Genomic DNA, 7,927 nt, shown 5'->3' with positions numbered 1-7,927 from the left:
CTCTTATATAAACAAAATACCACCCAAAACAAAAACAGTGAGAATGTGAGCCAATGTTGAACATGATGAACACAGCCAAGAAAATATAGGATGTGTTTTCCAGAAAGTATGGGGCTCATTTTGGTGGAAAATGCTCTTAGAAAAAATGAACTGCTCCTCTGCGAAGAAGAAGAAGAAGGAGGAGGAGGAGGAGGAGGAGGAGGAAGAAGAAGTCGTCCCAAACCCCTAGCTAGCTTGGAAAAAGAAATCAAAATGATGTTACATTAATTGCACATCTACTCAAAGTTTTAAACATCCAGAGCCCTGGATGTAGCATTTTAACATGCAGGAGACCCTGATCAATTTCCAGCACGCCCACCCCCAAAAAGAAAAAATTAACATCCATTTACCAAAACTAACATAGTACTCCATTTTCTCCCTTAGTTCTCAACCAAATGGTATCCAACTAATTTCACTTGAAAGTACAAGAAAGGCTTCTGCTGTGACACAGAAGCAGGAAGAGCCCAGCCGCAGTTTGTATGATTCACAAGGGTTGATTTTAAAAAGCAAAATGAAACCAAAAAGGTGCCTCTAGTTCCAGCCTAGAAAGAGGGGGCCCTGTCAAGGTATGCCTGTTCACTGCCCAGATCTCAAACAGAACCTGGTGCCCTAACAAATCAGTCACTCCATGGACGCCATTGATCGTGTTGATTATAGTGAAAGAATCAAGAGTTGGGTTTGGGAGTTGCTACATATAATTTACCTAGTAAGCAAGGGTCAAATCTGTTGCTCAGGAGGATTGGTGATACAAAAAAAAGTACATCACAAGATCCCCAAACATCACTGCTGCCAACTAACTTACATTAGTACAGAATGGCAAAAGCTACCTTACTGTTTGCTCAAAAATCACTGAATGTGTCTAGCTCCAGCCTCGGTTAACCAGGTTCGGTAAGAAGACACCACTCCTATGTCAGAACCAAGAGGAGAGATTTCCTGGGAGAGGGAGTGTGCTAAAAGCCAATGGGCATGAGCACATTGAAGTCAAGGGTTTTTGAGGGTGTGGGCCCAAGGCAGTAGCTTTTTTCCTTCTGTAACAAGGGCATCCATCTTGGGTGGCTTGAAGACCTTCAATGGGGTAGTCTGATCCACTCCATAGGGGTGGGCTTCTGTGCCCCTTTGTAGGCCTGGATGGTGAAATCTCCCGAATCGGACTTCTGCAGGGCTCTTAGTCCAAAGAGATTCCACTTATCCGACATGTTTCTGTCCTTATCTCCACTTCCCGGATCCATGGTGCTAGGATTTGGGCTAGACAAGGCTATGGAGGATGCAAAGGTGAACCAGCCTCTGGGCTGGTGCTTAGGGGAAGACTGAGTGAGGCATGTTGCTTGGGATGGACTGGGCTGAGGCGGGCTGCTTTTCTTCTCTTATTAGGTCCCCACTCTGTAGCCTCAGTTGATGGAGGGCCTCTGCCACTTGGAGGTACTTGGTCTCCTCTGTGATGAGGCCCTTGTGGGGTGTGTAGCCTGCATCTCTCAGCCCTGCCTGTGGTTGCTTGAAAGGCTGGATGTTCTTCTGGGTCTGTTTTGTGATCAGAGAATTCATGATGACATGGGTGGCCTTACCTTCACCACTGGGACCTTGTTGGCACCCTCAGTGGCCGCAGCAAGGGGGAGGGGAAAACACTGGCCTCACCCTCTTCCAGGCACTTGTTTGACTTGCAGCCACTGAAAGACTGAGATCCAAGGTGCTTGTATAGATAGAATTCAGAGCTGATCCCTGCCCCCTTCCCACGGTGAAATGAGGTCACAACTATGCTGACAGACAGATGTGAATGAGGAGCATAGTCCAGCTAGCAAACCTTTCCTGGCCAAGTCCATCCAGAGGTTCTGATCTTTCACTGTTTCCCAGCTGTCTCCAGCACTAACGAGGTTCGGAGGTCCCAGGTCTCCAGAGAGGCCGTAGCATAGTCCAGAACCAAGCCTTCCTGTGAGCATTGGCCACACAGGCAAAGCTCTACCTGATTTACTTATTAAAATCACCTTCACTCTTCCCTTTCCCTACCACGGTTCTGCACACCTAAAACATCCACCTGGAGGCAGAATGAGGCAGATGAGAATCCTAGCAAAGCAGCTGGTGGAGTAATGCTGGGGCTATGGCTGCTGTTTTATCCTTTGACTATTCCCTCAGGCTGGTGTTGCCTGGCAAATGACCAGTTATATGTTAGTCAGGATTCAGCCTCAAAGATTTACCATCATCAAGACAATTCAAAAGAATGTGCTGTAGGTCTGAAGACAATTTCCAGAGCGGCGTGCATTCTCAGAATGTTTTCAATAATGGCAAAATCATTGGAATAAGCGGCTGACCGCCTCCCTAGGGAACCAAGCTCATTAAGATGTATGTACTGAGGACTGTTAAAATTCCAACTCATTACCTAATAGTTGTACCTTATGCACTTGGATACCTCTGAAAGTGCTTCCAGCCCTTCCATTTCAGTCATAACAACTGACTGACAGTCTCCCATGCCTTTGAGAATCTAGGAGAGAATGTTGTTATAGCAAAGTTAGAAACTCAATGGAAAAGCTCAATATGGAAGTTCCACTATTGATAATCCTCTCTATTCATTTCATTTGAAATAATCTGAGACCATCCCAGCTCTGGGGGCAGTGCTCAAGTCTTCATTCAGTCTTTTCTCTCTTAATTTGCATAATTCCATCAGGAAAATAGATATTCCAATGTTAAGAACAATTCTAGAGCCAACAGTGTCATGGAGGTAATGTTCATTGATTGCAAACATTTGTGCTTCAGGAGGTAACTCAATCCTCTACAGAATCAAATCATCTCTACTACCACAATCACCTTGGTCTTCCATTCAAGAGTTTGATTTCCCTATGAGCAATTCTTTATCTTCCTTTTAGTAGCTTGATGTCAGAGATTGTCTTACATTTGTATAGCAAGTCCTGACACGTAAGGCAGCAATCAGTCAATGATCAAAAAATGGCTAAATGTGATAGGTGGTTCTTCCAGCAATTTACCAATGGGGTCCCACTTAAAAAAAAGCTTAGCCTAATCATAACCAAAGTAAGGGAAGCCTCTCACTTGTATTCAAGTATCAAAAGATAAGATTTTGTATGCCAATAACTCTAATCCTTAGTAGGATGGAATACAGTATAGAGACAACATATTGGCTTTCTAAGATTCGGTTTTGAAGTTCAGGTCAAGGTCTAAAAAGAAGAAAAAATTTTTTTGTTTGTCCATTCAAGTCTACAAATCTAATGTACACAAGAGTCAAATTAATAAAAGTGTGTCATATTAGTGATTTTCATGAAGTCAATTTTTAGCTACTCTTCTCACTAAAAAGCAACCCTGTGAGAAGATAGATATTTTAATCTACATTACTGTATGACTACTTCAATATCTTTATGTATTTCATAACATTATGTAATAAACCTCAAATATACACAGTGACACTTGTTCAAAAACTTATTTACAAGCCGTTGAGAGGGCATATATCTATAATCTTAGCAACTCCCAAGGTGGATGTAGCAGAACTGTGAGTCTAGCCTACCTGGACAAATGTAAAAGAATTTATCTCCAGACAAACTAAAGCAAAAAGGGCTGGTAGCATGGTAGACCATGTACCTAGCAAGCACAAGGCTCTAAGTTTAAAACCCAAGTACTGCCAAAATAAAAAAAATTAAAACATTTTCTAACCACTTTCTACAATGTACAGATTATACACCTACCTTATTCTGTGTGTGTGTGTGTGTGTGTGTGTGTGTGTAGTGTGTGTAGTGTGTGTATGTATGTATACACACAGTATCTCTCAAGATATGGCAGTCGAGTTGTCAGCTGAGGGTCTGAAGGGTCAACATAGAGAACTGGGGGATTCATTGCCAAGATATTACCTCCCATGGCTGACGAGGTGATACAGTGTTGGCAGGAGTCCTCAGTTCTGGTTTAGGACTGGCTTAACATTCTCACGACACAGCAGCTTGTTTTCCCCAGAATGAGTGAGCCATGAAACCAAAGCTAAAGTCACTCTGACTTTTATGACTTGGTCTCAGGAGTTTATGCTCTGTCATTCCTGAGACATCCTAATAGCCACACAACTCATCCCTCTTCAGTTTGGGAACAAAGCCTACAAGGGAAGTAATGCCAGGAAAGGCTTCTTGTGGGGTATTTTGCAGACTGGACACCAAAACAGTATCATTTTTTTTCAAGCACTATAATAGTGAAAATTTCCAGCAGATGAGGAATGTTTCCTGCTTTCTAGAGCTTATAAAGCTTATTTTCAAGGTGAAGACAGACAATAAGTAAAGAAGTAAATAAACAATCAAGCAGATGGGGTCCAAATTCATTTGGAATCTCATCCAGTGCTAAATGTTAATTAAGTGAGGTAAGGCCAGGTGAACAAGGGCAGTATTTGTTCCAGTAATCGGACAAGGAGGGCTTTCTATAAGAAAGTGACATGTGAATTGAGATCTGTACATGGGTAGCTTGTTTTCTTCCTCCATTCTTATCTCCAATTAACCACCAAAAAGCTGAAATTAAGATATAGCACAAGAGGAGCCTTGAAAGGGGGAAAAAAAAAGGAAGAAGCTCAAAGACAACACAGCTAGGCCCTGAGTTCAAGCCTTAGGACCAACACAAAAAAATACATATTAAATAAGTTAAATTTTAAAAATAAATGTAGATCTGAGAATGTAGTTCAAGTGATAGAGTGCTTTTCTAGCAAGTATGAGGCCTAAATTCAACCCCTAGTTATATATATATATATATATATATATATATATACACACATATATATATATATATTATTAACAGTAAATGACACATGTATAGATTGCAGAGAGGCAAGATCAATTAGAACTGTTGCCATAGTGCCTTTGAGGGGTTTGACAAAATGACAATGTGGGTGACAGTTGAGATGAGATGGGAAGGAAAGAAGATCTTTTATTACAGGTCATTGAAAGTAGCATGGTAATTGATTGGACTGGAGAGAAGAGGAAGGAGTAAAAGGAGACTAAAGCTTTGATCATGCAAGTAACGAACAGTCCTGTGCTCAGGAGCTGATTGGGCCCTTTGTCTATTTGTGGTGGGACAGGAAGGGGAGAAGTAGTTAGGGTAGACTGTGGGTCAAGCAAATGCCAGCAAACACACAAACAGAGCTACTCACTTTTGCTGCTCTAGGAAGAGGACTGGGAACATAGATCAGTGTTTCATGATATCTAAATATGTTCTGAGGTGGAGTGTGGGCAGAGGGTGGGGGTCGGGGGGAGTGGCGTGGAGAAGGGAGCAAGTAATAGAACAACTTCCTCAGGTGGGGTTCAGATGACTGAAGAAAGTCACTGAAGCACACAGATCATACAACATCTAAAGGCTGCTGCCTTGAATGCCCCACTCCCCTGACTAGCTTACTCTCTCTTGGCATGTAGTAGATGCTCAGTGAATGAATTTATTCATCACAAGGTGACCATTTTTCTGTAGCTGCTATTGTCAGAGTCCCTTTGCTGAGCTGTGACTTCTATTATTGTTGTCACCCTCAAAACTATATGTCCCTCTTGGAGGCTCCAGCCACCCTCTGTGTTCCTGGAAGCCTCTTTCTGTCTCTGCTGCCTCTCAGAGCAGGTGTTAGCTTCCTTCTGAGCTGCTTTCTTCAGCTTGCCTGGAGGCAGAGATGCTTGGGTCGAACCTGGCCCCAACTCACTCTTTTCCTCTGTAGTTCCTACTTTTCTACGTTTTCACTTCACAAGTTAAGTACAAAAAGAAAAGAAAAGAAAAAGAAAGGCCCACCATCATTTTTTAAGTACAGCGGGCAACTCGATCCCACCTTGATGGCATTAAACAGAAGTCATTAATTAAGAAAATTGAGGAGTGGGGTAGAGTTGGGAGGGATGAAGAATGCTGAAAGGGGTGAGAGGTGGCCCAAGGTGTATTGAATTTATAAACTGTTTTGTCGAATGGTAAGTCGTTTGTACAACCACTTAAATATATTTAAAAAATAAATGTAAACTTAAAACACAAAAATAAAAAAGGCATATATTATGTAAGTGTAACCCCTCTATATGCCATCTTTTGAAAAGATGACAAATAGTGTGTATGTTTGGGTAAGGAGACTTATCCTCAACAATCTCATAGATTTCTGTAGGAGAAAAGATGAGGGGTGGTGAAAATGAAAAACAAAATAGGCTTGAACAGGAAACTGCCCCTCAGTATGTCAGAAAACACTATTGGGAATTAGACAATTTCATGAAATGTTTTACTTTAGGGAGATGCTCTGGGCATTAAGATATTGCACCCTTGCCTGGGCCATTGGTTACCTCCCTTCCCTGACAGCCATGATCTGCTATAATGTAGAATCTGTCACCGCATGACTTGATTTGCCCTCACGAAAGTGACTGGATCGTCACATCACACCCTGCAAGTTAAAATTGCTCATGTTTCTTGATTCTGACCCAGGGCCAATGAAGCCTTCTTTTTCAGTGATGTCAACATATGAGTTTGAGATATTACTCAGCCCTTTCTCACCAGTTCCGATCTGGGGATTCTCTCGGGGTAAAAGGAAGGCTTTGAGTTGCTGCTTAGGTTCCAGTCCCTCAGCATATCCCTCTTCTCACCTCGTATTTCTTCCTTTTGGACAGCTGGAATAGTCTGTCCACCTTGATCCTTATCGGATATCTCTTCCCTTTTCTGTTGTCCTGCAGAACAGATTGTCCTCACCAGTAGCATCTGTGCTTTCTGACTCAGGGAGAGAGTCTAGCCTCATTCCTGTCTGTCTCCATTCCAGGAGACTTCTGAAACATATGTGCCCTTCGGTCAGTTCATCGGCTTGATTCCCCACTTCGACTCAGGCCTGGTATCCTCTCCAGAGATCACAGGTTCGCTCTAGTTCTTACCTGTCCCAGCTCACTTACTCTATATTACAACTGGGAGCAGAGTGCGGCCAGAACTCCCATCCAAAAGGAAGGAAGAATCCTGTATGGCTTTCCCAAAGCCACCACAACAAAGTAGAACAAACCAGGTCGTTTTAACTATGGACATTTCTTTGACACATGTCCAAGTTCAGGGTGCCAGGTAGAGTTGCATCTTTCTGAAAGCTTGGGGCCTTTCTGTTTCAGCCTCTCCCCTTAATTTGAAGATGACTGTCTTCTTCCTGTACCTCTTCCTTATGTGTTTCCCCTATCTATGTGCCTCTCTATCGAGATGGCATCCTCTTGTTTTGTAGGATAACCTAGTGTCCTCATTTTAATTAATTTACCTCTTTAAAGACTCTCACTCTAAATACAGCCACATTCTGAGGCACTGGGAGGTCAGACCTTCAGCAGAGCATGTTTTGATGTGGTCATGAGAAAGAACTGTGACTCAGCCATACAACATCCCATTCAACAATACAAGCTGTTTCGGGGGCCAGGCTAAGCCCCACTGAGCGGCCCTGTGACCCTCACAATGTGTGACTCGTATTTTGAAGACTCCCCTCCCCATTCACCTGTCTAGGAACCGTCACCCAACTCATGGTGCTTGTGTTCTTTTTAACACAAAGTAGGTGGTCTGAAATCACAGCCATTGCATGGGGAGGTAAGAGGAGCAGCGCTTCGAGGGATGTGAAGTTGCATGGAGCATGTGCTCTGTTCTTCCCATTGACTCACACCAAGGGCCACATCAAAGGCCAGGGTGAGCTGTGTGTCTGTTGCCTGAGTTTAACTATCTTTCCTTAATGAATTCTTCCTTGCTCATCTCCCATCTCATCCCTACTCTGGCAGAGGAACCCACTTCTGGACTCTTACGTTCTTTACGTGTCCTTATTTGGATAGAAGCCATAGTTCTATGATTTGTCCATTATCTACCAATACCCACTAGCTGAGCTGCCTGTCAATGAGAAGAATCATTCCTGGGTATCAGGAACCCAAGAAGGAACAACTGGGCACCTTCCAGAAAAGTCACCACTAAT

The 7,927-nt window shown here is 43.0% G+C and overlaps 1 pseudogene; it reads right to left on the bottom strand.

Moving 5' to 3' along the window:
• Positions 1-1,106: 1,106 nt before the first annotated feature.
• LOC105987329 lies at positions 1,107-1,626 on the bottom strand (annotated as a pseudogene).
• Between the last annotated feature and the right edge of the window lie 6,301 nt (positions 1,627-7,927).

This window comes from Dipodomys ordii, unplaced genomic scaffold (assembly GCF_000151885.1).
Source record: "Dipodomys ordii isolate 6190 unplaced genomic scaffold, Dord_2.0 Scaffold3, whole genome shotgun sequence".
In the NCBI taxonomy this organism is placed as follows: Eukaryota; Metazoa; Chordata; class Mammalia; order Rodentia; family Heteromyidae; genus Dipodomys; species Dipodomys ordii.
This window is presented reverse-complemented; position numbering and strand designations above follow the sequence as displayed.